At 53.7% G+C, this 25,637-nt stretch overlaps 1 long non-coding RNA gene across 1 annotated transcript in view; it reads right to left on the bottom strand.

Annotated features, from left to right (window-relative positions):
- Positions 1-353: 353 nt before the first annotated feature.
- Positions 354-25,637, bottom strand: part of LOC141240335 (uncharacterized) — a 238,992-nt gene continuing 213,708 nt past the window's right edge. Inside the window, exon 3 of the long non-coding RNA XR_012305585.1 lies at positions 354-553. This is a non-coding gene — a long non-coding RNA (uncharacterized lncRNA). The remainder of the gene's footprint in view (positions 554-25,637) is intronic.

Here is a 25,637-nt window from a genome sequence, read left to right as displayed (position 1 = left end):
CACCCTCCTCCTCAGTACCACCCTCACCATCCTCACTACCACCCTCACTGTGTTCCTCACCGCCCTCCTGCTCCTTCTTCTCACTACCACCCTCACCCTCCTCACTGTCCTCCTCACTACCACCCTCACCCTCCTCACTGTCCTCCTCACCCTCCTCACTGTCCTCCTCAGTACCACCCTCACCGTCCTCACTACCACCCTCACCCTCAGTACCACCCTCACTGTCCTCACTACCACCCTCACTGTGTTCCTCACCGCCCTCCTGCTCCTTCTTCTCACTACCACCCTCACCGTCCTCCTCACTACCACCCTCACCCTCCTCCTCAGTACCACCCTCACCCTCCTCCTCCTCCTCACCGTGCTCCTCACCTGCTGCAGCTCCTTCTCCAGCTGCACGGCTCTGCTGACTATGGGGCCCCGCACCGCGTACTCCACCGTCCTGATGGCCGGGTTCATGCTCTCCAGGGTCAGGACCCGTCCGGCCGCTCCGTTCTCCGACATCCTGAGCGCGCGGTTCCGGTCCGGTTCTGCCAGCTGCGATCCGGAGTAAGACCTGAGGGGAAACCGGAGCGGAGAGCTGAGAACCCGAGCGCCGGAGCCCAGACCGAGCCGCAGCATGACAACCGGAGCCCGGGGGAGAGTGGTCAGAGGACGGAGACTCCGAGAAGTGAGGAAGACGCGGAAGAGGAGAAGTGAGGAGGAGGAGGAGGAGGAGGAGGAGGGGAGAAGGGCCGAGCGCCAGCTCACCGCTCCACGTGTGCGATCCTGCACAGCCGGCACTGAGCTCAGCGCTGCCGGCCCCGGCTATATACAGGAGAGGAGCCGCCCCCAACACCGAGGAGAGGAGCCACCTGTACCCCGGGCACACCCAGTGTTACCACATAACTACCCAGAGACACCGGAGTGGAGAGACCGGAGAGGAGAAGAGAGAGGAGAGGAGAGACAGGAGAAGAGACAGGAGAGGAGAAGAGAGAGGAGAGGAGAGACAGGAGAAGAGACAGGAGAGGAGAAGAGAGAGGAGAGGAAAGACAGGAGAAGAGACAGGAGAGGAGAAGAGAGAGGAGAGGAAAGACAGGAGAAGAGACAGGAGAGGAGAAGAGAGAGGAGAGACAGGAGAAGAGACAGGAGAGGAGAAGAGAGAGGAGAGGAAAGACAGGAGAAGAGACAGGAGAGGAGAAGAGAGAGGAGAGGAAAGACAGGAGAAGAGACAGGAGAGGAGAAGAGAGAGGAGAGGAAAGACAGGAGAAGAGACAGGAGAGGAGAGAAGAGACACGAGAGGAGAGACAGGAGAGGAGAAGAGAGACAGGAGAGGAGAAGAGACTGGAGAAGAGAGAAGAGACAGGAGAAGAGAGACAGGAGAGGAGAGACAGGAGAGAAGAGACAGGAGAGAGGAGACAGGAGAGGAGAGACAGGAGAGGAGAAGAGACTGGAGAAGAGACCGGAGAGAAGAGACAGGAGAGGAGAGACAGGAGAGGAGAGACAGGAGAGGAGCCGCCCCCAACACCGAGGAGAGGAGCCACCTGTACCCCGGGCACACCCAGTGTTACCACATAACCACCCAGAGACACCGGAGAGGAGAAGAGACAGGAGAGAGGAGAAGAGAGAGGAGAGGAGAGACAGGAGAAGAGACAGGAGAGGAGAAGAGAGACAGGAGAGAGGAGAAGAGAGACAGGAGAAGAGAGAAGAGACAGGAGAGGAGAAGAGACTGGAGAAGAGAGAAGAGACAGGAGAGGAGAAGAGAGACAGGAGAGAAGAGACAGGAGAGGAGAAGAGAGACAGGAGAGAAGAGAGACAGGAGAGGAGAGACAGGAGAGGAGAGACAGGAGAAGAGAGACAGGAGAGGAGAGACAGGAGAGAAGAGACAGGAGAGGAGAGACAGGAGAGGAGAAGAGACTGGAGAAGAGAGACAGGAGAGGAGAGACAGGAGAGGAGAGGCTGGAGAGGAGAAGAGACAGGAGAGGAGAAGAGACAGGAGAGAAGAGAAGAGACAGGAGAGGAGAAGAGAGACAGGAGAAGAGAGAGGAGAAGGGAGAGACAGGAGAGAAGAGACAGGAGAGAAGAGACAGGAGAGGAGAGAAGAGACAGGAGAGAAGAAGAGACCGGAGAGAAGAGACAGGAGGGGAGAAGAGAAAGGAGAGGAGAAGAGACAGGAGAGAGGAGAGAAGAGACAGGAGGGGAGAAGAGACAGGAGAGAGGAGCCAGGAGAGGAGCTGCCTGGAGCCACCTGTACCCCGGGCACACCCAGTGTTACCACATAACCACCAGGAGAGGAGAGAAGAGACAGGAGAGGAGAAGAGAGACAGGAGAGGAGAGACAGGAGAGGAGAGACAGGAGAAGAGAGACAGGAGAAGAGAGACAGGAGAGAAGAGATAGGAGAGAAGAGACAGGAGAGAAGAGAGGAGAGAGGAGAGGAGAGAAGAGACAGGAGAGGAGAAGAGACAGGAGAGAAGAGAAGAGACAGGAGAGGAGAAGAGAGACAGGAGAGGAGAAGAGACCGGAGAAGAGAGACAGGAGAGGAGAAGAGACAGAAGAGGAGAGACAGGAGAAGAGAGACAGGAGAGAAGAGAGGAGAGAAGAGACAGGAGAGGAGAAGAGAGACAGGAGAGGAGAGACAGGAGAGTAGAGACAGGAGAAGAGAGACAGGAGAGGAGAGATAGGAGAGAGGAGAAGAGACAGGAGAAGAGAGACAGGAGAGAAGAGATAGGAGAGAAGAGACAGGAGAGAAGAGAGGAGAGGAGAGAAGAGACAGGAGAGGAGAAGAGAGACAGGAGAGGAGAGACAGGAGAGGAGAGACAGGAGAAGAGAGACAGGAGAGAGGAGAAGAGAGGAGAAGAGACAGGAGAAGAGAGACAGGAGAGAAGAGATAGGAGAGAAGAGACAGGAGAGAAGAGAGGAGAGGAGAGAAGAGACAGGAGAGGAGTAGAGACAGGAGAGAAGAGAAGAGACAGGAGAGGAGAAGAGACCGGAGAAGAGAGACAGGAGAGGAGAAGAGACAGGAGAAAAGAGACAGAAGAGGAGAGACAGGAGAGGAGAGAAGAGACAGGAGAGGAGAAGAGACAGGAGAGGAGAAGAGAGACAGGAGAGGAGAGACAGGAGAGGAGAAGAGAGACAGGAGAAGAGAGACAGGAGAGAGGAGAGGAGAGACAGGAGAGGAGAAGAGACAGGAGAAGAGAGACAGGAGAGAGTAGAGGAGAGACAGGAGAGGAGAAGAGACAGGAGAGGAGAGACAGGAGAGAAGAAGAGACAGGAGAGGAGAAGAGAGACAGGAGAGGAGAGACAGGAGAGGAGAAGAGACGAGAGAAGAGACAGGAGAGGAGAGACAGGAGAGGAGAAGAGACAGGAGAGGAGAAGAGAGACAGGAGAGGAGAAGAGACCGGAGAAGAGAGACAGGAGAAGAGAGACAGGAGAGAGGAGAGGAGCCGCCCGGAGCCACCTGTACCCCGGGCACACCCAGTGTTACCACATAACCACCCGGAGAGGAGTAGAGACAGGAGAGTGGAAGAGAGACAGGAGAGGAGAAGAGAGACAGGAGAGGGGAGACAGGAGAGGAGAGACAGGAGAGGAGAGAAGAGACAGGAGAGGAGAAGAGACAGGAGAGGAGAAGAGAGACAGGAGAGGAGAGACAGGAGAGGAGAAGAGACAGGAGAGAGGAGAGGAGAGACAGGAGAGGAGAAGAGACAGGAGAAGAGAGACAGGAGAGGAGAAGAGACAGGAGAAGAGAGACAGGAGAAGAGAGACAGGAGAGAGTAGAGGAGAGACAGGAGAGGAGAGACAGGAGAGGAGAAGAGAGACAGGAGAGGAGAGACAGGAGAGGAGAAGAGACGAGAGAAGAGACAGGAGAGGAGAGACAGGAGAGGAGAAGAGACAGGAGAGGAGAAGAGAGACAGGAGAGGAGAAGAGACCGGAGAAGAGAGACAGGAGAGAGGAGAGGAGCCGCCCGGAGCCACCTGTACCCCGGGCACACCCAGTGTTACCACATAACCACCCGGAGAGGAGTAGAGACAGGAGAGGAGAAGAGAGACAGGAGAGGAGAGACAGGAGAGGAGAAGAGAGACAGGAGAAGAGAGAGGAGAGAAGGGACAGGAGAGGAGAGACAGGAGAGGAGAGACAGGAGAAGAGAGACAGGAGAGAGGAGAGGAGAGGAGAAGAGAGACAGGAGAGAAGAGACAGGAGAGGAGAAGAGACAGGAGAGAAGAGAAGAGACAGGAGAGGAGAAGAGAGAAAGGAGAGAAGAGACAGAAGAGGAGAAGAGACAGAAGAGGACAAGAGACAGGAGAAGAGAGACAGGAGAAGAGAGACAGGAGAGGAGAGAAGAGACAGAAGAGGAGAAGAGACAGGAGAGGAGAAGAGAGACAGGAGAGGAGAGACAGGAGAGGAGAAGAGACAGGAGAGAGGAGAGGAGAGACAGGAGAGGAGAAGAGACAGGAGAAGAGAGAAAGGAGAGGAGAAGAGACAGGAGAAGAGAGACAGGAGAAGAGAGACAGGAGAGAGTAGAGGAGAGACAGGAGAGGAGAAGAGACAGGAGAGGAGAGACAGGAGAGAAGAAGAGACAGGAGAGGAGAAGAGAGACAGGAGAGGAGAAGAGATGAGAGAAGTGACAGGAGAGGAGAGACAGGAGAGGAGAAGAGACAGGAGAGGAGAGACAGGAGAGGAGAAGAGACAGGAGAGGAGAGACAGGAGAGGAGAAGAGACAGGAGAGAAGAGACAGGAGAGAAGAGACAGGAGAGGAGAAGAGACAGGAGAGAAGAGACAGGAGAGGAGAGACAGGAGAGGAGAAGAGACAGGAGAGGAAAGACAGGAGAGGAGAGACCGGAGAAGAGAGACCGGAGAGAAGAAGAGATAAGAGAAGAGAGACAGGAGAGGAGAAGATACAGGAGAGGAGAGACAGGAGAGGAGAGAAGAGACAGGAGAGGAGCAGAGACAGGAGAGGAGAGGAGAGACAGGAGAGGAGAAGAGACAGGAGAGAAGAGACCAGAGAGGAGAGACCGGAGAGAAGAGACAGGAGAGAGGAGAAGGGACAGGAGAGATAGGAGAGAAGAGACAGGAGAGGAGAAGAGACAGGAGAGAAGAAGAGACAGGAGAGAAGAGAGAGAGGAGAGACAGGAGAGGAGAAGAGACAGGAGAGAAGAGACAGGAGAGGAGAGACAGGAGAGGAGAAGAGACAGGAGAGGAGAAGAGATTGGAGAGGAGAGACCGGAGAAGAGAGTCCGGAGAGAAGAAGAGACAGGAGAGGAGAGAGAGGAGAGGAGAGACAGGAGAAGAGAGACAGGAGAGGAGAAGAGACAGGAGAGGAGAAGAGACAGGAGTGGAGAGACTGGAGAGGAGAAGAGACAGGAGAGGAGAGAAGAGACAGGAGAGGAGAAGAGACAGGAGAGGAGAGACAGGAGAGGAGAGAAGAGACAGGAGAGGAGAAGAGACAGGAGAGAAGAGACCACAGAGGAGAGACCGGAGAGAAGAGACAGGAGAGAGGAGAAGGGGCAGGAGAGATAGGAGAGAAGAGACAGGAGAGGAGAAGAGACAGGAGAGAAGAAGAGACAGGAGAAGAGACAGGAGAGAAGAAGAGACCGGAGAAGAGACAGGAGAGAAGAGAGAGAGGAGAGAAAGGAGAGGAGAAGAGACAGGAGAGGAGAAGAGACAGGAGAGAAGAGACAGGAGAGAAGAGACAGGAGAGGAGAGACAGGAGAGAAGAGACAGGAGAGGAGAGACAGGAGAGAAGAGACCGGAGAGGAGAGACCGGAGAAGAGAGACTGGAGAAGAGAGACCGGAGAGAAGAAGAGACAGGAGAGGAGAGAGAGGAGAGGAGAGACAGGAGAAGAGAGACAGGAGAGGAGAAGAGACAGGAGAGGAGAGACAGGAGAGGAGAAGAGACAGGAGTGGAGAGACTGGAGAGGAGAAGAGAAAGGAGTGGAGAAACTGGAGAGGAGAAGAGACCGGAGAGGAGAGACCGGAGAGGAGAGACAGGAGAGAAGAGACAGGAGAGACCGGAGAGAGGAGAGACAGGAGAGGAGAGACAGGAGAAGAGACAGGAGAGGAGAGGAGAGACAGGAGAGGAGAGAAGAGACCGGAGAGGAGAGACCGGAGAGAAGAGACAGGAGAGAGGAGAAGGGACAGGAGAGAAGAAGAGACAGGAGAGAAGAAGAGACAGGAGAAGAGACAGGAGAGGAGAAGAGACAGGAGAGGAGAAGAGACAGGAGAGAAGAAGAGACAGGAGAGAAGAAGAGACAGGAGAAGAGACAGGAGAGAAGAGAGAGAGGAGAGACAGGAGAGGAGAAGAGACAGGAGAGAGGAGAGGAGAGACAGGAGAGAAGAGACCGGAGAGGAGAGACCGGAGAAGAGAGACCGGAGAGGAGAGACCGGAGAAGAGAGACCGGAGAGAAGAAGAGACAGGAGAGGAGAGAGAGGAGAGGAGAGGAGAGACAGGAGAAGAGAGACAGGAGAGGAGAAGAGACAGGAGAGGAGAAGAGACAGGAGTGGAGAGACAGGAGAGAGGAGAGGAGAGACCGGAGAGAGGAGAGGAGAGACCGGAGAGAGGAGAGACAGGAGAGGAGAGACAGGAGAAGAGAAGAGACTGGAGAGGATAGAAGAGACAGGAGAGGAGAGAAGAGACAGGAGAGGAGAAGAGACCGGAGAGGAGAGACCGGAGAGGAGAGACAGGAGAGAAGAGACAGGAGAGAGGAGAAGGGACAGGAGAGACAGGAGAGAAGAGAGAGGAGAAGAGACAGGAGAGAAGAAGAGACAGGACAGGAGAGGAGAGACAGGAGAGGAGAAGAGACAGGAGAGAGGAGAGGAGAGACAGGAGAGGAGAAGAGACCGGAGAGGAGAGACCGGCGAGAAGAAGACACAGGAGAGGAGAGACAGGAGAGGAGAAGAGACAGAAGAGGAGAGACAGGAGAGGAGAAGAGACAGGAGAGGAGAGACAGAAGAGGAGAAGAGACAGGACAGAAGAGACAAGAGAGGAGAGACCGGAGAGAGGAGAGACAGGAGAGGAGAAGAGACAGGAGAGAGGAGACAGGAGAGAAGAGACAGGAGAGGAGAGACAGGAGAGGAGAAGAGACAGGAGTGGAGAGACAGGAGAGGAGAAGAGACCGGAGAGGAGAGACCGGAGAGGAGAGACAGGAGAGAAGAGACAGGAGAGGAGAGAAGAGACAGGAGAGAAGAAGAGACCGGAGAGAAGAGACAGGAGGGGAGAAGAGAAAGGAGAGGAGAAGAGACAGGAGAGAGGAGAGAAGAGACAGGAGGGGAGAAGAGACAGGAGAGAGGAGCCAGGAGAGGAGCTGCCTGGAGCCACCTGTACCCCGGGCACACCCAGTGTTACCACATAACCACCCGGAGACACCGGAGAGGACAGACTGGAGAGGAGAAGAGACAGGAGAGGAGAAGAGACAGGAGAGGAGAAGAGAGACAGGAGAGGAGAAGAGAGACAGAAGAGGAGAAGAGACAGGAGAGGAGAGACAGGAGAGGAGAAGAGAGACAGGAGAGGAGAGGAGAAGAGAGAGGAGAGGAGAAGAGAGACAGGAGAGGAGAAGAGACAGGAGAGGAGAAGAGAGAGGAGAGGAGAAGAGAGACAGGAGAGGAGAAGAGACAGGAGAGGAGAAGAGAGAGGAGAGGAGAAGAGAGACAGGAGAGGAGAGACAGGAGAGGAGAAGAGACAGGAGAGGAGAGACAGGAGAGGAGAAGAGACAGGAGAGGAGAGACAGGAGAGGAGAAGAGAGACAGAAGGGAGAAGAGACAGGAGAGAAGAGACAGGAGAAGAGAGACAGGAGAGAAGGGAGAAGAGACAGGAGAGAAGGGACAGGAGACAGGAGAGAAGAGAGAGGAGAAGAGACCGGAGAGGAAAGACAGGAGAGGAGAGAGGAGAGGAGAAGAGAGACAGGAGAGGAGAAGAGACAGGAGAGAAGAGACAGGAGAGGAGAGACAGGAGAGAAGAGACAGGAGAGAAGAGACAGGAGAGAAGAGACAGGAGAGAAGAGACCGGAGAGGAGAGACCGGAGAGGAGAGACAGGAGAGGAGAAGAGACAGGAGTGGAGAGACTGGAGAGGAGAAGAGACAGGAAAGAAGGGAGAGGAGAGAGGTGAAGGGAGAGGAGAGAAGAGACAGGAGAGGAGAGAAGAGACAGGAGAAGAGAGAGGAGAAGGGAGAGAAGAGACAGGAGAGAGGAGAAGGGAGAGAAGAGACAGGAGAGGAGAAGGGAGAGAAGAGAGAGGAGAAGAGAGAGGAGAGACAAGAGTGGAGAGAAGAGACAGGAGAGAGGAGTGGAGAGACAGGAGAAGAGAGAGGAGAGACAGAAGAGGAGAAGAGAGACAGGAGAGAGAGGAGAAGAGAGACAGGAGAGAGAGGAGAAGAGAGAAGAGACAGGAGAGGAGAAGAGACAGGAGAGAAGAAGAGACAGGAGCGGAGAGAAGAAGAGACAGGAGAGAGGAGAGAAGAGACAGGAGAGGAGAAGAGACCGGAGAGAAGAGACAGGAGAGGAGAAGAGACAGGAGCGAGGAGCCAGGAGAGGAGCCACCCGGAGCCACCTGTACCCAGGGCACACCCAGTGTTACCACATAACCACCCGGAGACACCGGAGAGGAGAAGAGACAGAGGAGAGGAGAGGCAGGAGAGAGGAGAGGAGAGGCAGGAGAGGAGAAGAGACAGGAGAGGAGAGACCGGAGAGGAGAGGAGAAGAGAGACAGAAGAGAGAGGAGAAGAGAGAGGAGAGACCGGAGAGGAGAGACCGGAGAGGAGAGAAGAGACAGGAGAGAAGAGACAGGAGAAGAGAAGAGACAGGAGAGAAGAAGAGACAGGAGAGGAGAGAAGAGACAGGAGAGAGGAGAGACAGAAGAGGAGAAGAGAGACAGGAGAGGAGAAGAGAGACAGAAGAGGAGAAGAGACAGGAGAGGAGAGACAGGAGAGGAGAAGACAGAGAGGAGAGGAGAAGAGAGAGGAGAGGAGAAGAGAGACAGGAGAGGAGAAGAGAGAGGAGAGGAGAAGAGAGACAGGAGAGGAGAAGAGAGACAGGAGAGGAGAAGAGACAGGAGAGGAGAAGAGAGAGGAGAGGAGAAGAGAGACAGGAGAGGAGAAGAGAGACAGGAGAGGAGAAGAGACAGGAGAGGAGAGACAGGAGAGGAGAAGAGACAGGAGAGGAGAGACAGGAGAGGAGAAGAGAGACAGAAGGGAGAAGAGACAGGAGAGAAGAGACAGGAGAAGAGAGACAGGAGAGAAGGGAGAAGAGACAGGAGAGAAGGGACAGGAGACAGGAGAGAAGAGAGAGGAGAAGAGACTGGAGAGGAAAGACAGGAGAGGAGAGAGGAGAGGAGAAGAGAGACAGGAGAGGAGAAGAGACAGGAGAGAAGAGACAGGAGAGGAGAGACAGGAGAGAAGAGACAGGAGAGAAGAGACAGGAGAGAAGAGACAGGAGAGGAGAGACCGGAGAGGAGAGACCGGAGAGGAGAGACAGGAGAGGAGAAGAGACAGGAGTGGAGAGACTGGAGAGGAGAAGAGACAGGAAAGAAGGGAGAGGAGAGAGGTGAAGGGAGAGGAGAGAAGAGACAGGAGAGGAGAGAAGAGACAGGAGAAGAGAGAGGAGAAGGGAGAGAAGAGACAGGAGAGAGGAGAAGGGAGAGAAGAGACAGGAGACGAGAAGGGAGAGAAGAGAGAGGAGAGACAAGAGTGGAGAGAAGAGACAGGAGAGAGGAGTGGAGAGACAGGAGAAGAGAGAGGAGAGACAGAAGAGGAGAAGAGAGACAGGAGAGAGAGGAGAAGAGAGACAGGAGAGAGAGGAGAAGAGAGAAGAGACAGGAGAGGAGAAGAGACAGGAGAGAAGAAGAGACAGGAGCGGAGAGAAGAGGAGACAGGAGAGAGGAGAGAAGAGACAGGAGAGGAGAAGAGACCGGAGAGAAGAGACAGGAGAGGAGAAGAGACAGGAGAGGAGAAGAGACAGGAGCGAGGAGCCAGGAGAGGAGCCACCCGGAGCCACCTGTACCCAGGGCACACCCAGTGTTACCACATAACCACCCGGAGACACCGGAGAGGAGAAGAGACAGGAGAGAGGAGAGGAGAGGCAGGAGAGAGGAGAGGAGAGGCAGGAGAGGAGAAGAGACAGGAGAGGAGAGACCGGAGAGGAGAGGAGAAGAGACAGAAGAGAGAGGAGAAGAGAGAGGAGAGACCGGAGAGGAGAGACCGGAGAGGAGAGAAGAGACAGGAGAGAAGAAGAGACAGGAGAGAAGAGACAGGAGAAGAGAAGAGACAGGAGAGAAGAAGAGACAGGAGAGGAGAGAAGAGACAGGAGAGAGGAGAGAAGAGACAGGAGAGGAGAAGAGACCGGAGAGAACAGACAGGAGAGGAGAAGAGAGAGGAGCCAGGAGAGGAGCCGCCCGGAGCCACCTGTACCCAGGGCACACCCAGTGTTACCACATAACTACCCAGAGACACCAGAGTGGAGAGACCGGAGAGGAGAAGAGAGAGGAGAGGAGAGGAGAGACAGGAGAAGAGACAGGAGAGGAGAAGAGACACGAGAGGAGAGACAGGAGAAGAGACAGGAGAGGAGAGACAGGAGAGGAGAGAAGAGACAGGAGAAAAACAGGAGAGAAGGGACAGGAGAGAAGAGACAGGAGAGGAGAGAAGAGACAAGAGAGGAGAGAAGAGACAGGAGAGGATAAGAGACAGGAGAGGAGAAGAGACGAGAGGAGAGACAGGAGAGAAGAGACAGGAGAGGAGAGAAGAGACAAGAGAGGAGAGAAGAGACAGGAGAGGATAAGAGACAGGAGAGGAGAAGAGAGACAGGAGAGGAGAAGAGACGAGAGGAGAGACAGGAGAGAAGAGAGGAGAGAAGGGACAGGAGAGAGGAGAAGTGAGAGGAGAAGAAACAGGAGAGAGGAGACAGGAGCGGAGAAGAGACAGGAGAGAGGAGTAGAGAGGAGAGAAAGGACAGGAGAAGGGAGAGGAGAAGAGAGGAGAGACAGGAGTCGAGAGAAGAGACAGGAGAGAGGAGTAGAGAGGAGAGAAGAGAGGAGAGAAAGGACAGGAGAAGGGAGAGGAGAGAAGAGACAGGAGAGGAGAAGAGCAGGAGAGAAGAGAGAGGAGAAGAGAGGAGAGACACGAGTGGAGAGAAGAGACAGGAGAGAGGAGAGACAGGAGAAGAGACAGGAGAGGAGAAGAGAGACAGGAGAGGAGAAGAGAGGGGAGAAGAGACAGGAGAGAAGAGACAGGAGAGAAGTGACAGGAGAGGAGAGACAGGAGAGGAGAAGAGACACAGGAGAAGAGAGGAGAGAAGAGACCGGAGAGGAGATACAGGAGAGGAGATACAGGAGAGGAGAGACAGGAGAAGAGAGACAGGAGAGAAGAGATAGGAGAGAAGAGACAGGAGAGAAGAGGCAGAAGAGGAGAAGAGAGACAGGAGAGGAGAAAAGAGACAGGAGAGAGGAGTGGAAAGACAGGAGAAGAGAGAGGAGAGACAGGAGAGGAGAAGAGAGACAGGAGAGAGAGGAGAAGACACAGGAGAGAGGAGAAACAGGAGAGAGGTGAGACCGGAGAGGAGAGAAGAGACAGGAGAGAAGAAGAGACAGGAGAGAAGAGACAGGAGAGGAGAAGAGACCGGAGAGAAGAGACAGGAGAGGAGAACAGACAGGAGAGGAGAAGAAACAGGAGAGAGGAGACAGGAGAGGAGAAGAGACAGGAGAGAAGAGAGAGAGGAGAAACAGGAGTGGAGAGAAGAGACAGGAGAGAGGAGTAGAGAGGAGAGAAAGGACAGGAGAAGGGAGAGGAGAGAAGAGATAGGAGAGGAGAAGAGACAGGAGAGAGGAGAAGAGAGGAGAGACACGAGTGGAGAGAAGAGACAGGAGAGAGGAGTGGAGAGACAGGAGAGGAGAAGAGAGACAGGAGAGGAGAGAAAGGAGCAGAGACAGGAGAGTAGAAGAGATACAGGAGAGGAGAAGAGAGGAGAGAAGAGACAGGAGAGGAGATAAAGGAGAGGAGAAGAGACAAGAGAAGAGACAGGAGAGGAGAGACAGGAGAAGAGAGACAGGAAAAGAGACTGGAGAGACGAGATAGGAGAGAAGAGACAGGAGAGAGGAAAAGGGACAGGAGAGAAGAGACAGGAGAGAGGAGTGGAGAGACAGGAGAGGAGAAGAGAGACAGGAGAGGAGAAGAGAGACAGGAGAAGAGAGAGGAGAGAAGAAATCGGAGAGGAGAGACCGGAGAGGAGAGAAGAGAGAGGAGTAGAGAGACAGGAGAGGAGAAGAGACAGGAGAGGAGAGACAGGAGAGGAGAAGAGAGACAGGAGAGGAGAAGAGACAAGAGAAGAGACAGTAGAGGAGAGACAGGATAGGAGAGAAGAGACCGGAGAGAGGAGAGAAGAGACAGGAGAGAGGAGTAGAGAGACAGGAGAGGAGAAGAGAAGAGACAGGAGAGAAGAGAGGAGAGAAGAGACAGGATAGAAGAGACAGGAGAGAAGAGACAGGAGCAGAGAAGAGACGAGAGGAGAAACAGGAGAGAAGAGAGAGGAGAGAAGACACAGGAGAGAGGAGAAGGGAGAGGAGTAGGGAGAGGAGAGAAGAGACAGGAGAGGAGAAGAGACAGTAGAGAAGAGACCACAGAGGAGAGACCAGAGAGAAGAAGAGACAGGAGAGGAGAAAAGAGACAGGAGAAGAGAGGAGAGACAGGAGAGGAGAGAAGAGACAGGAGAGAGGAGAAGGGAGAGAAGAGACAGGAGAGAAAAAGAGACAGGAGAGAAGAGAGAGGAGATGAGAGAGAGGAGAGAAGAGACAGGAGAGAGGAGTGGAGAGACAGGAGAAGAGATAGGAGAAGAGAGAGGAGAGAAGAGACAGGAGAGAAGTGACAGGAGAGGAGAGACAGGAGAGAGGAGTAGAGAGACAGGAGAGGAGAGACAGGAGAGGAGAAGAAAAGAGACAGGAGAGGAGAGAAGGGACAAGATAGAGGAGAAGAGACAGGAGAGAAGAGACAGGAGAGGAGAAGAGACAGGAGAGAAGAAGAGACAGGAGAGAAGAAGAGAGAGGAGACAGGAGAGAAGAGACAGGAGAGGAGAGAAGAAGAGACAGGAGAGAAGAGAGAGGAGAAGAGAGAGATGAGAGACAGGAATGGAGAGAAGAGACTGGAGAGGAGAGACAGGAGAGGAGAAGAGACAGGAGAAGAGAGGAGAGGAGAAGAGACCGGAGAGAAGAGACAGGAGGGGAGAAGAGACCGGAGAGAAGAGACAGGAGGGGAGAAGAGAAAGGAGAGGAGAAGAGACAGGAGAGAGGAGAGAAGAGACAGGAGGGGAGAAGAGAGAGGAGCCAGGAGAGGAGCTGCCTGGAGCCACCTGTACCCCGGGCACACCCTGTGTTACCACATAACCACCCGGAGACACCGGAGAGGACAGACCGGAGAGGAGAAGAGACAGGAGAGGAGAAGAGACAGGAGAGGAGAAGAGAGACAGGAGAGGAGAAGAGAGACAGGAGAGGAGAAGAGACAGGAGAGGAGAGACAGGAGAGGAGAAGAGACAGGAGAGGAGAGACAGGAGAGGAGAAGAGAGACAGAAGGGAGAAGAGACAGGAGAGAAGAGACAGGAGAAGAGAGACAGGAGAGAAGGGAGAAGAGACAGGAGAGAAGGGACAGGAGACAGGAGAGAAGAGAGATGAGAAGAGACCGGAGAGGAAAGACAAGAGAGGAGAGAGGAGAGGAGAAGAGAGACAGGAGAGAAGAGACAGGAGAGAAGAGACAGGAGAGAAGAGACAGGAGAGGAGAGACCGGAGAGGAGAGACAGGAGAGGAGAAGAGACAGGAGTGGAGAGACTGGAGAGGAGAAGAGACAGGAGTGGAGAGACTGGAGAGGAGAAGAGACAGGAGAAGAGAGACAGGAAAGAAGGGAGAGGAGAGAGGTGAAGGGAGAGGAGAGAAGAGACAGGAGAGGAGAGAAGAGACAGGAGAAGAGAGAGGAGAAGGGAGAGAAGAGACAGGAGAGAGGAGAAGGGAGAGAAGAGACAGGAGAGGAGAAGGGAGAGAAGAGAGAGGAGAGACAAGAGTGGAGAGAAGAGACAGGAGAGAGGAGTGGAGAGACAGGAGAAGAGAGAGGAGAGACAGAAGAGGAGAAGAGAGACAGGAGAGAGAGGAGAAGAGAGAAGAGACAGGAGAGGAGAAGAGACAGGAGAGAAGAAGAGACAGGAGCGGAGAGAAGAAGAGACAGGAGAGAGGAGAGAAGAGACAGGAGAGGAGAAGAGACCGGAGAGAAGAGACAGGAGAGGAGAAGAGACCGGAGAGGAGAAGAGACAGGAGCGAGGAGCCAGGAGAGGAGCCACCCGGAGCCACCTGTACCCAGGGCACACCCAGTGTTACCACATAACCACCCGGAGACACCGGAGAGGAGAAGAGACAGGAGACAGGAGAGGAGAGGCAGGAGAGAGGAGAGGAGAGGCAGGAGAGGAGAAGAGACAGGAGAGGAGAGACCGGAGAGGAGAGGAGAAGAGAGAGAGAAGAGAGAGGAGAAGAGAGAGGAGAGACCGGAGAGGAGAGACAGGAGAGGAGAGAAGAGACAGGAGAGAAGAAGAGACAGGAGAGAAGAGACAGGAGAAGAGAAGAGACAGGAGAGAAGAAGAGACAGGAGAGGAGAGAAGAAGAGACAGGAGAGAGGAGAGAAGAGACAGGAGAGGAGAAGAGACCGGAGAGAACAGACAGGAGAGGAGAAGAGAGAGGAGCCAGGAGAGGAGCCGCCCGGAGCCACCTGTACCCAGGGCACACCCAGTGTTACCACATAACTACCCAGAGACACCGGAGTGGAGAGACCGGAGAGGAGAAGAGAGAGGAGAGGAGAGACAGGAGAAGAGACAGGAGAGGAGAAGAGACACGAGAGGAGAGACAGGAGAAGAGACAGGAGAGGAGAGACAGGAGAGGAGAGAAGAGACAGGAGAAAAAACAGGAGAGAAGGGACAGGAGAGAAGAGACAGGAGAGGAGAGACAGGAGAGGAGAAGAGAGACAGGAGAGGAGAAGAGACAAGAGAAGAGACAGTAGAGGAGAGACAGGATAGGAGAGAAGAGACCGGAGAGAGGAGAGAAGAGACAGGAGAGAGGAGTAGAGAGACAGGAGAGGAGAAGAGAAGAGACAGGAGAGAAGAGAGGAGAGAAGAGACAGGATAGAGGAGAAGAGACAGGAGAGAAGAGACAGGAGCAGAGAAGAGACGAGAGGAGAAACAGGAGAGAAGAGAGAGGAGAGAAGACACAGGAGAGAGGAGAAGGGAGAGGAGAAGGGAGAGGAGAGAAGAGACAGGAGAGGAGAAGAGACAGTAGAGAAGAGACCACAGAGGAGAGACCGGAGAGAAGAAGAGACAGGAGAGGAGAAAAGAGACAGGAGAAGAGAGGAGAGACAGGAGAGGAGAGAAGAGACAGGAGAGAGGAGAAGGGAGAGAAGAGACAGGAGAGAAAAAGAGACAGGAGAGAAGAGAGAGGAGAAGAGAGAGAGGAGAGAAGAGACAGGAGAGAGGAGTGGAGAGACAGGAGAAGAGATAGGAGAAGAGAGAGGAGAGAAGAGACAGGAGAGAAGTGACAGGAGAGGAGAGACAGGAGAGGAGAGACAGGAGAGGAGAAGAAAAGAGACAGGAGAGGAGAGAAGGGACAAGATAGAGGAGAAGAGACAGGAGAGAAGAGACAGGAGAGGAGAAGAGACAGGAGAGAAGAAGAGACAGGAGAGAAGAAGAGAGAGGAGACAGGAGAGAAGAGACAGGAGAGGAGAGAAGAAGAGACAGGAGAGAAGAGAGAGGAGAAGAGAGAGATGAGAGACAGGAGTGGAGAGAAGAGACTGGAGAGGAGAGACAGGAGAGGAGAAGAGACAGGAGAAGAGAGGAGAGGAGAAGAGACAGGAGAGGAGAAGAGACCGGAGAGAAGAGACAGGAGGGGAGAAGAGACCGGAGAGAAGAGACAGGAGGGGAGAAGAGAAAGGAGAGGAGAAGAGACAGGAGAGAGGAGAGAAGAGACAGGAGGGGAGAAGAGAGAGGAGCCAGGAGAGGAGCTGCCTGGAGCCACCTGTACCCCGGGCACACCCTGTGTTACCACATATCCACCCGGAGACACCGGAGAGGACAGACCGGAGAGGAGAAGAGACAGGAGAGGAGAAGAGAGACAGGAGAGGAGAAGAGAGACAGGAGAGGAGAAGAGACAGGAGAGGAGAGACAGGAGAGGAGAAGAGACAGGAGAGGAGAGACAGGAGAGGACAAGAGAGACAGAAGGGAGAAGAGACAGGAGAGAAGAGACAGGAGAAGAGAGACAGGAGAGAAGGGAGAAGAGACAGGAGAGAAGGGACAGGAGACAGGAGAGAAGAGAGATGAGAAGAGACCGGAGAGGAAAGACAGGAGAGGAGAGAGGAGAGGAGAAGAGAGACAGGAGAGAAGAGACAGGAGAGAAGAGACAGGAGAGAAGAGACAGGAGAGGAGAGACCGGAGAGGAGAGACAGGAGAGGAGAAGAGACAGGAGTGGAGAGACTGGAGAGGAGAAGAGACAGGAGTGGAGAGACTGGAGAGGAGAAGAGACAGGAGAAGAGAGACAGGAAAGAAGGGAGAGGAGAGAGGTGAAGGGAGAGGAGAGAAGAGACAGGAGAGGAGAGAAGAGACAGGAGAAGAGAGAGGAGAAGGGAGAGAAGAGACAGGAGAGAGGAGAAGGGAGAGAAGAGACAGGAGAGGAGAAGGGAGAGAAGAGAGGAGAAGAGGAGGAGAGACAAGAGTGGAGAGAAGAGACAGGAGAGAGGAGTGGAGAGACAGGAGAAGAGAGAGGAGAGACAGAAGAGGAGAAGAGAGACAGGAGAGAGAGGAGAAGAGAGAAGAGACAGGAGAGGAGAAGAGACAGGAAAGAAGAAGAGACAGGAGCGGAGAGAAGAAGAGACAGGAGAGAGGAGAGAAGAGACAGGAGAGGAGAAGAGACCGGAGAGAAGAGACAGGAGAGGAGAAGAGACCGGAGAGGAGAAGAGACAGGAGCGAGGAGCCAGGAGAGGAGCCACCCGGAGCCACCTGTACCCAGGGCACACCCAGTGTTACCACATAACCACCCGGAGACACCGGAGAGGAGAAGAGACAGGAGACAGGAGAGGAGAGGCAGGAGAGAGGAGAGGAGAAGAGACAGGAGAGGAGAGACCGGAGAGGAGAGGAGAAGAGAGAGGAGAAGAGAGAGGAGAGACCGGAGAGGAGAGAAGAGACAGGAGAGAAGAAGAGACAGGAGAGAAGAGACAGGAGAAGAGAAGAGACAGGAGAGAAGAAGAGACAGGAGAGGAGAGAAGAAGAGACAGGAGAGAGGAGAGAAGAGACAGGAGAGGAGAAGAGACCGGAGAGAACAGACAGGAGAGGAGAAGAGAGAGGAGCCAGGAGAGGAGCCGCCCGGAGCCACCTGTACCCAGGGCACACCCAGTGTTACCACATAACTACCCAGAGACACCGGAGTGGAGAGACCGGAGAGGAGAAGAGAGAGGAGAGGAGAGACAGGAGAAGAGACAGGAGAGGAGAAGAGACACGAGAGGAGAGACAGGAGAGGAGAAGAGAGACAGGAGAGGAGAGACAGGAGAGAAGAGACAGGAGAGGAGATACAGGAGAGGAGAGAAGAGACAGGAGAGGAGAGAAGAGACAGGAGAAAAAACAGGAGAGAAGGGACAGGAGAGAAGAGACAGGAGAGGAGAGAAGAGACAGGAGAGGAGAGAAGAAGAGACACGAGAGGAGAGACAGGAGAAGAGACAGGAGAGGAGAGACAGGAGAGGAGAGAAGAGACAGGAGAAAAAACAGGAGAGAAGGGACAGGAGAGAAGAGACAGGAGAGGAGAGAAGAGACAGGAGAGGAGAGAAGAAGAGACAGGAGAGGAGAGAAGAAGAGACAGGAGAGAGGAGAGAAGAGACAAGAGAGGAGAGAAGAGACAGGAGAGGAGAAGAGACAGGAGAGGAGAAGAGAGACAGGAGAGGAGAAGAGACGAGAGGAGAGACAGGAGAGAAGAGACAGAAGAGAGGAGAGAAGGGACAGGAGAGAGGAGAAGGGAGAGGAGAAGAAACAGGAGAGAGGAGACAGGAGAGGAGAAGAGAGAGAGGAGAGACAGGAGTCGAGAGAAGAGACAGGAGAGAGGAGTAGAGAGGAGAGAAGAGAGGAGAGAAAGGACAGGAGAAGGGAGAGGAGAGAAGAGATAGGAGAGGAGAAGAGACAGGAGAGAGGAGAAGAGAGGAGAGACACGAGTGGAGAGAAGAGACAGGAGAGAGGAGTGGAGAGACAGGAGAGGAGAAGAGAGACAGGAGAGGAGAAGAGAGGAGAGGAGAGAAGAGACAGGAGAGAAGTGACAGGAGAGGAGAGAAAGGAGCAGAGACAGGAGAGGAGAAGAGATACAGGAGAGGAGAAGAGAGGAGAGAAGAGACAGGAGAGGAGATACAGGAGAGGAGAAGAGACAAGAGAAGAGACAGGAGAAGAGAGACAGGAAAAGAGACAGGAGAGACGAGATAGGAGAGAAGAGACAGGAGAGAGGAAAAGGGACAGGAGAGAAGAGACAGGAGAGAGGAGTGGAGAGACAGGAGAGGAGAAGAGAGACAGGAGAGGAGAAGAGAGACAGGAGAAGAGAGAGGAGAGAAGAAACCGGAGAGGAGAGACCGGAGAGGAGAGAAGAGAGAGGAGTAGAGAGACAGGAGAGGAGAAGAGACAGGAGAGGAGAGACAGGAGAGGAGAAGAGAGACAGGAGAGGAGAAGAGACAAGAGAAGAGACAGTAGAGGAGAGACAGGATAGGAGAGAAGAGACCGGAGAGAGGAGAGAAGAGACAGAAGAGAGGAGTAGAGAGACAGGAGAGGAGAAGAGAAGAGACAGGAGAGAAGAGAGGAGAGAAGAGACAGGATAGAGGAGAAGAGACAGGAGAGAAGAGACAGGAGCAGAGAAGAGATGAGACGAGAAACAGGAGAGAAGAGAGAGGAGAGAAGACACAGGAGAGAGGAGAAGAGAGAAGGGAGAGGAGAAGGGAGAGGAGAGAAGACACAGGAGAGGAGAAAAGAGACAGGAGAAGAGAGGAGAGACAGGAGAGGAGAGAAGAGACAGGAGAGAGAGGAGAGACAGGAGAGAAGAGAGAGGAGAAGAGAGAGAGGAGAGACAGGAGTGGAGAGACAGGAGAGGAGAAGAGACAGGAGAGGAGAGACAGGAGAGGAGAAGAGAGACAGGAGAGGAGAAGAGAGACAGGAGAAGAGAGAGGAGAGAAAAAAACGGAGAGGAGAGACCGGAGAGGAGAGAAGAGAGAGGAGTAGAGAGACAGGAGAGGAGAAGAGACAGGAGAGGAGAGACAGGAGAGGAGAAGAGAGACAGAAGAGGAGAAGAGACAGGAGAGGAGAGACAGGAGAGGAGAAGAGAGACAGGAGAGGAGAAGAGAGAGGAGAGGAGAAGGGAGAGGAGAGGAGAAGAGAGACAGGAGAGGAGAAGAGACAGGAGAGGAGAAGAGAGAGGAGAGGAGAAGAGAGAGGAGAGGAGAAGAGAGACAGGAGAGGAGAAGAGAGACAGGAGAGGAGAAGAGACAGGAGAGGAGAAGAGAGGAGAGGAGAAGAGAGACAGGAGAGGAGAAGAGAGACAGGAGAGGAGAAGAGACAGGAGAGGAGAGACAGGAGAGGAGAAGAGACAGGAGAGGAGAGACAGGAGAGGAGAAGAGAGACAGAAGGGAGAAGAGACAGGAGAGAAGAGACAGGAGAAGAGAGACAGGAGAGAAGGGAGAAGAGACAGGAGAGAAGGGACAGGAGACAGGAGAGAAGAGAGATGAGAAGAGACCGGAGAGGAAAGACAGGAGAGGAGAGAGGAGAGGAGAAGAGAGACAGGAGAGGAGAAGAGACAGGAGAGAAGAGACAGGAGAGGAGAGACAGGAGAGAAGAGACAGGAGAGAAGAGACAGGAGAGAAGAGACCGGAGAGGAGAGACAGGAGAGGAGAAGAGACAGGAGTGGAGAGACTGGAGAGGAGAAGAGACAGGAAAGAAGGGAGAGGAGAGAGGTGAAGGGAGAGGAGAGAAGAGACAGGAGAGGAGAGAAGAGACAGGAGAAGAGAGAGGAGAAGGGAGAGAAGAGACAGGAGAGAGGAGAAGGGAGAGAAGAGACAGGAGAGGAGAAGGGAGAGAAGAGAGAGGAGAAGAGAGAGGAGAGACAAGAGTGGAGAGAAGAGACAGGAGAGAGGAGTGGAGAGACAGTGGAAGAGAGAGGAGAGACAGAAGAGGAGAAGAGAGACAGGAGAGAGGAGTGGAGAGACAGGAGAAGAGAGAGGAGAGACAGAAGAGGAGAAGAGAGACAGGAGAGAGAGGAGAAGAGAGAGAGGAGAAGAGAGAAGAGACAGGACAGGAGAGGAGACAGGAGAGAAGAAGAGACAGGAGCGGAGAGAAGAAGAGACAGGAGAGAGGAGAGAAGAGACAGGAGAGGAGAAGAGACCGGAGAGAAGAGACAGGAGAGGAGAAGAGACAGGAGAAGAGAAGAGACAGGAGCGAGGAGCCAGGAGAGGAGCCACCCGGAGCCACCTGTACCCAGGGCACACCCAGTGTTACCACATAACTACCCGGAGACACCGGAGAGGAGAAGAGACAGGAGAGAGGAGAGGAGAGGCAGGAGAGAGGAGAGGAGAGGCAGGAGAGGAGAAGAGACAGGAGAGGAGAGACAGGAGAGGAGAAGAGAGACAGAAGAGAGAGGAGAAGAGAGAGGAGAGACCGGAGAGGAGAGACCGGAGAGGAGAGAAGAGACAGGAGAGAAGAAGAGACAGGAGAGAAGAGACAGGAGAAGAGAAGAGACAGGAGAGAAGAAGAGACAGGAGAGGAGAGAAGAGAAAGGAGAGAGGAGAGAAGAGACAGGAGAGGAGAAGAGACCGGAGAGAACAGACAGGAGAGGTGAAGAGAGAGGAGCCAGGAGAGGAGCCGCCCGGAGCCACCTGTACCCAGGGCACACCCAGTGTTACCACATAACCACCCAGAGACACCGGAGTGGAGAGACCGGAGAGGAGAAGAGAGAGGAGAGGAGAGACAGGAGAAGAGACAGGAGAGGAGAAGAGACACGAGAGGAGAGACAGGAGAAGAGACAGGAGAGGAGAGACAGGAGAGGAGAGAAGAGACAGGAGAAAAAACAGGAGAGAAGGGACAGGAGAGAGGATAAGGGACAGGAGAGGAGAGACAGGAGAGGAGAGAAGAGACAAGAGAGGAGAGAAGAGACAGGAGAGGATAAGAGACAGGAGAGGAGAAGAGACGAGAGGAGAGACAGGAGAGAAGAGACAGGAGAGAAGAGACAGGAGAGGAGAGAAGAGAGACAGGAGAGGAGAGAAGAGACAGGAGAGGATAAGAGACAGGAGAGGAGAAGAGAGACAGAGGAGAAGAGACGAGAGGAGAGACAGGAGAGAAGAGACAGAAGAGAGGAGAGAAGGGACAGGAGAGAGGAGAAGGGAGAGGAGAAGAAACAGGAGAGAGGAGAGAAGGGACAGGAGAGGATAAGAGACAGGAGAGGAGAAGAGAGACAGGAGAGGAGAAGAGACGAGAGGAGAGACAGGAGAGAAGAGACAGAAGAGAGAGGAGAAGAAACAGGAGAGAGGAGACAGGAGAGGAGAAGAGAGAGAGGAGAGACAGGAGTCGAGAGAAGAGACAGGAGAGAGTAGTAGAGAGGAGAGAAGAGAGGAGAGAAAGGACAGGAGAAGGGAGAGGAGAGAAGAGATAGGAGAGGAGAAGAGACAGGAGAGAGGAGAAGAGAGGAGAGACACGAGTGGAGAGAAGAGACAGGAGAGAGGAGTGGAGAGACAGGAGAGGAGAAGAGAGACAGGAAAGGAGAAGAGAGGAGAGAAGAGACAGGAGAGGAGAGAAAGGAGCAGAGACAGGAGAGGAGAAGAGATACAGGAGAGGAGAAGAGAGGAGAGAAGAGACAGGAGAGGAGATACAGGAGAGGAGAAGAGACAAGAGAAGAGACAGGAGAAGAGAGACAGGAAAAGAGACAGGAGAGACGAGATAGGAGAGAAGAGACAGGAGAGAGGAAAAGGGACAGGAGAGAAGAGACAGGAGAGAGGAGTGGAGAGACAGGAGAGGAGAAGAGAGACAGGAGAAGAGAGAGGAGAGAAGAGACAGGAGAGGAGAGACAGGAGAGGAGAGAAGAGAGAGGAGTAGAGAGACAGGAGAGGAGAAGAGACGGGAGAGGAGAGACAGGAGAGGAGAAGAGACAAGAGAAGAGACAGTAGAGGAGAGACAGGATAGGAGAGAAGAGACAGGAGAGAAGAGACCGGAGAGAGGAGTAGAGAGACAGGAGAGGAGAAGAGAAGAGACAGGAGAGAAGGGACAGGAGAGAGGAGAAGGGAGAGAAGAGACAGGAGAGAAGAGACAGGAGAGGAGAGACAGGAGCAGAGAAGAGACGAGAGGAGAAACAGGAGAGAAGAGAGAGGAGAGAAGACACAGGAGAGAGGAGAAGAGAGAAGGGAGAGGAGAAGGGAGAAGAGAGGAGAGACAGGAGAGGAGAGAAGAGACAGGAGAGAGGAGAGAGGAGAAGAGAGAGAGGAGAGACAGGAGTGGAGAGACAGGAGAGGAGAAGAGAGACAGAAGAGGAGAAGAGACAGGAGAGGAGAAGAGAGACAGGAGAAGAGAGAGGAGAGAAAAAAACGGAGAGGAGAGACCGGAGAGGAGAGAAGAGAGAGGAGTAGAGAGACAGGAGAGGAGAAGAGACAGGAGAGGAGAGACAGGAGAGGAGAAGAGAGACAGAAGAGACAGGAGAGGAGAGACAGGAGAGGAGAAGAGAGACAGGAGAGGAGAAGAGAGAGGAGAGGAGAAGGGGGAGGAGAGGAGAAGAGAGACAGGAGAGGAGAAGAGACAGGAGAGGAGAAGAGAGAGGAGAGGAGAAGAGAGACAGGAGAGGAGAAGAGATACAGGAGAGGAGAAGAGACAGGAGAGGAGAAGAGAGAGGAAAGGAGAAGAGAGACAGGAGAGGAGAAGAGAGACAGGAGAGGAGAAGAGACAGGAGAGGAGAGACAGGAGAGGAGAAGAGACAGGAGAGGAGAGACAGGAGAGGAGAAGAGAGACAGAAGGGAGAAGAGACAGGAGAGAAGAGACAGGAGAAGAGAGACAGGAGAGAATGGAGAAGAGACAGGAGAGAAGGGACAGGAGACAGGAGAGAAGAGAGAGGAGAAGAGACCGGAGAGGAAAGACAGGAGAGGAGAGAGGAGAAGAGAAGAGAGACAGGAGAGGAGAAGAGACAGGAGAGAAGAGACAGGAGAGGAGAGACAGGAGAGAAGAGACAGGAGAGAAGAGACCGGAGAGGAGAGACCGGAGAGGAGAGACAGGAGAGGAGAAGAGACAGGAGTGGAGAGACTGGAGAGGAGAAGAGACAGGAAAGAAGGGAGAGGAGAGAGGTGAAGGGAGAGGAGAGAAGAGACAGGAGAGGAGAGAAGAGACAGGAGAAGAGAGAGGAGAAGGGAGAGAAGAGACAGGAGAGAGGAGACGGGAGAGAAGAGACAGGAGAGGAGAAGGGAGAGAAGAGAGAGGAGAAGAGAGAGGAGAAACAAGAGTGGAGAGAAGAGACAGGAGAGAGGAGTGGAGAGACAGGAGAAGAGAGAGGAGAGACAGAAGAGGAGAAGAGAGACAGGAGAGAGAGGAGAAGAGAGACAGGAGAGAGAGGAGAAAAGAGAAGAGACAGGAGAGGAGAAGAGACAGGAGAGAAGAAGAGACAGGAGCGGAGAGAAGAAGAGACAGGAGAGAGGAGAGAAGAGACAGGAGAGGAGAAGAGACCGGAGAGAAGAGACAGGAGAGGAGAAGAGACAGGAGAGGAGAAGAGACAGGAGCGAGGAGCCAGGAGAGGAGCCACCCGGAGCCACCTGTACCCAGGGCACACCCAGTGTTACCACATAACCACCCGGAGACACCGGAGAGGAGAAGAGACAGGAGAGAGGAGAGGAGAGGCAGGAGAGAGGAGAGGAGAGGCAGGAGAGGAGAAGAGACAGGAGAGGAGAGACCGGAGAGGAGAGGAGAAGAGAGACAGAAGAGAGAGGAGAAGAGAGAGGAGAGACCGGAGAGGAGAGACCGGAGAGGAGAGAAGAGACAGGAGAGAAGAAGAGACAGGAGAGAAGAGACAGGAGAAGAGAAGAGACAGGAGAGAAGAAGAGACAGGAGAGAAGAGAGAGGAGAGAAGAGACAGGAGAGAGGAGTAGAGAGACAGGAGAGGAGAAGAGAAGAGACAGGAGAGAAGGGACAGGAGAGAGGAGAATGGAGAGAAGAGACAGGAGAGAAGAGACAGGAGAGGAGAGACAGGAGCAGAGAAGAGACGAGAGGAGAAACAGGAGAGAAGAGAGAGGAGAGAAGACACAGGAGAGAGGAGAAGAGAGAAGGGAGAGGAGAAGGGAGAGGAGAGAAGAGACAGGAGAGGAGAAAAGAGACAGGAGAAGAGAGGAGAGACAGGAGAGGAGAGAAGAGACAGGAGAGAGGAGAAGGGAGAGAAGAGACAGGAGAGAAAAAGAGACAGGAGAGAAGAGAGAGGAGAAGAGAGAGAGGAGAGACAGGAGTGGAGAGACAGGAGAGGAGAAGAGAGACAGAAGAGGAGAAGAGACAGGAGAGGAGAAGAGAGACAGGAGAGGAGAAGAGAGACAGGAGAAGAGAGAGGAGAGAAAAAACCGGAGAGGAGAGACCGGAGAGGAGAGAAGAGAGAGGAGTAGAGAGACAGGAGAGGAGAAGAGACAGGAGAGGAGAGACAGGAGAGGAGAAGAGAGACAGAAGAGACAGGAGAGGAGAGACAGGAGAGGAGAAGAGAGACAGGAGAGGAGAAGAGAGAGGAGAGGAGAAGGGGGAGGAGAGGAGAAGAGAGACAGGAGAGGAGAAGAGACAGGAGAGGAGAGACAGGAGAGGAGAAGAGAGACAGGAGAGGAGAAGAGACAAGAGAAGAGACAGTAGAGGAGAGACAGGATAGGAGAGAAGAGACCGGAGAGAGGAGAGAGGAGAGAGGAGTAGAGAGACAGGAGAGGAGAAGAGAAGAGACAGGAGAGAAGAGAGGAGAGAAGAGACAGGATAGAGGAGAAGAGACAGGAGAGAAGAGACAGGAGCAGAGAAGAGACGAGAGGAGAAACAGGAGAGAGGAGAGAAGACACAGGAGAGAGGAGAAGAGAGAAGGGAGAGGAGAAGGGAGAGGAGAGAAGAGACAGGAGAGGAGAAAAGAGACAGGAGAAGAGAGAGGAGAGAGACAGGAGAGAAGAAGAGAGGAGAGAAGAGACAGGAGAGAAGTGACAGGAGAGGAGAGACAGGAGAGAGGAGTAGAGAGACAGGAGAGGAGAAGAGAGACAGGAGAGGAGAAGAGACAGGAGAGAGGAGAAGAGAGGAGAGACACGAGTGGAGAGAAGAGACAGGAGAGAGGAGTGGAGAGACAGGAGAGGAGAAGAGAGACAGGAGAGGAGAAGAGAGGAGAGAAGAGACAGGAGAGAAGTGACAGGAGAGGAGAGAAAGGAGCAGAGACAGGAGAGCAGAAGAGATACAGGAGAGGAGAAGAGAGGAGAGAAGAGACAGGAGAGGAGATACAGGAGAGGAGAAGAGACAAGAGAAGAGACAGGAGAAGAGAGACAGGAAAAGAGACAGGAGAGACGAGATAGGAGAGAAGAGACAGGAGAGAGGAAAAGGGACAGGAGAGAAGAGACAGGAGAGAGGAGTGGAGAGACAGGAGAGGAGAAGAGAGACAGGAGAGGAGAAGAGAGACAGGAGAAGAGAG

The sequence above is a fragment of the Phyllobates terribilis genome, unplaced genomic scaffold (assembly GCF_046119375.1).
Source record: "Phyllobates terribilis strain yellow unplaced genomic scaffold, ASM4611937v1 Scaffold_840__1_contigs__length_612611, whole genome shotgun sequence".
Taxonomy (NCBI): domain Eukaryota; kingdom Metazoa; phylum Chordata; class Amphibia; order Anura; family Dendrobatidae; genus Phyllobates; species Phyllobates terribilis.
This window is presented reverse-complemented; position numbering and strand designations above follow the sequence as displayed.